At 38.5% G+C, this 2,224-nt stretch overlaps 1 long non-coding RNA gene across 2 annotated transcripts; it reads right to left on the bottom strand.

Moving 5' to 3' along the window:
* LOC146566580 (uncharacterized) lies at window positions 1-1,984 on the bottom strand. Of its 2 annotated transcripts, XR_014893733.1 has the most exons (5): window positions 1,940-1,984; window positions 1,728-1,785; window positions 644-738; window positions 470-535; window positions 1-313 (listed from the first exon to the last, which is right to left on the bottom strand). It is a non-coding gene; the product is annotated as an uncharacterized LOC146566580 (long non-coding RNA). The 2 variants fall into 2 exon arrangements; XR_014893732.1 differs by lacking the exon at window positions 1,940-1,984 and having other exon boundaries at window positions 1,728-1,841.
* Window positions 1,985-2,224: the final 240 nt, after the last annotated feature.

Here is a 2,224-nt window from a genome sequence, read left to right as displayed (position 1 = left end):
ATTAAAACCACTTTATAGAACATCACATCAGTTACAATGTAGAATCCATGTCACTGGAGAATTTTGATTCAATAAACAGTAAAAAGGTGAGCTGTGAAGACCAAGGACAAGTGCAGCTCACAGGTTTTCTATCCAAGGAATGCCAGAAGATTGCATGGTGTCATTGCCCAGCAGTTGTTCGCAGGACATATGGACTCAACCTCAACAATCCCTCACACTGAGCAGCATGAAGTGACAGTGCAGAGGAAAAACTCCCCTTTAACAAGAAGAAACCTCCAGCAGAACCAGAACCCGGTTCAGTACCAGCAGCCATCTGGGTTTGGAGGAGAGAGAGAGACACAGAACTACCAAAAGTATATTTTTTTATGTGATTGACTGTTGTTGTAATTCAAGCCCTGAGTGTAGAGCAGGTAAGATATAAAGTTGCATCCTAAATTCATGCAGAGTGTTTAGTTTATGACTTTTTCACCTGGTCATTTCTTGATGAACAGATGGTCTTTTAGGGTTGACCAAGCTGGTACCTTGACTCTGTTCTCTGCAAGATGTTGCAAAAAACAAAATCATATGGAGACAATATTGGACACAAAATATATAACAATTTAGTTAAATGTAGCATTAACTCATAAGTCTTGCTAAAGTAAACCTTGTATTCTGATTCATCACAGCAGCAGTTCAGTTGGATGATGTCAGTAACTGCAGCAAGTGTCTTGCTGACTGAATAATTACATCTTGCATAATCTGAAACAAACACATAAAGACAGAAACAATTTATAAATTAACGTTTGATAAAATCTAAGAATTAATCATTTATTAGATACCAATATGAATATGTCTACCATAAAACTTGTGTGGAGCGAAGTTACATTCAATCAAGATGGTCTGGCATGCTACAACTTTGTAGTTAAGTTCTGGCTACAAGTATACATACCCATCTTGTACATGTTCTTTAACATTATTATTATTATCATCATCATCCTACCCAATTATCTGTTTCTTTTAATCAGAGTATGCTGTTTTAATGACTTTACAATATCATTTACATTGTGTTCCTTACATTTTCCCCAATTGTATGTTATATTAATCCTATATTTCCGTTTTAATATTTCTAATGTTTGCCTTGTTTTCTTCACTGTCTGGTCTGCCTCTGTCTTGCCTGTATGGATGCATTTACACCTAAATGTCCCCAACAAAGGATGTTTTAATTCACCACTATTCCAGTGAAACACGAGTCTCCCATCTTCCTGCTACCAGTCTGGAGTTTTTGTTCACCAAAGCACACACCAACTTCATACTGACGGACAGATCACTGCCCTTTTGCTGCCTTGTCTGACCGTGTTTCGTGGCTGTGGTTCACTTCGCCTCACTCTTCCCCATTCTTGTCATTAAATCAGGCCGTTCTGCAACCATGGCAGCCATTCACTCTATGGCTTTATTCATGGTGTATTTTACCCCTTCACCAAAGGCCGTTTTCATTTACAACATTATATTTGCAGTGTTCGTCTATCTATCAATATCTGCGGAGTATTTTTAACGAGTATCCTATTTTCTAAAGCACAGCATGTAAAGGGTAGCTCGGTTAGCAGGATGCTAGCATGTAGCGCTTAGTGAGACACGCCTCAGACGAGTTGAGCAAAGACCCCGTCTGTGTACTTTATACGTGAGCAACGGATTTAAATAAAATTAAGGTTTCAAAAGACAAACTTGAAGATAAAAAACAATATACTTACCGGAGAATCGCCAGGGTTTGCCGCTTCCATCTTGCTGCTCCTAAATTCAAAACTGCCTCTGCAGTCAGGCAGGGGAGGCGTGGAAATTGTCTTTGAGTTAGTCAAACGTTTTCCTTAGTTCGAGTAGATGATAAAAAAAAATAAATGGGATTTTAAGTAGGACTAGGCGTTCTGTAATGATCTCTATTTAGGAGAAAAACTTAATCACTCACCTCTAAACAGCTCTCTTTTAGGAGACACACAGCTGGCTAACGGTGTCATGTGATCAAACAGCGTAATTTAATTGGCCGAGAGCCACTCGACTCGATCTGGTGCTGATTGCTCTGGCTTGGGTCATTAAAGTTCATCACTTTTGCAGTTGAATTTTTGCAGGTGAATTTTTTGCAGGTGAATTTTTTTCAGGTGAATTTTTGCAGGTGAATTTTTGCAGGTGAATTTTTTGCAGGTGAATTTTTTTCAGGTGAATTTTTGCAGGTGAATTTTTTTGCAGGTGAATT

This window comes from Mchenga conophoros, linkage group LG9 (assembly GCF_057382185.1).
Source record: "Mchenga conophoros isolate Kocher_MC1m ecotype Shallow Benthic linkage group LG9, M_conophoros_male_GT1.1, whole genome shotgun sequence".
NCBI classification, from domain to species: domain Eukaryota; kingdom Metazoa; phylum Chordata; class Actinopteri; order Cichliformes; family Cichlidae; genus Mchenga; species Mchenga conophoros.
The sequence above is the reverse complement of the archived record's forward strand: the minus strand, read 5'-3'. Positions and strand labels throughout refer to the sequence as shown.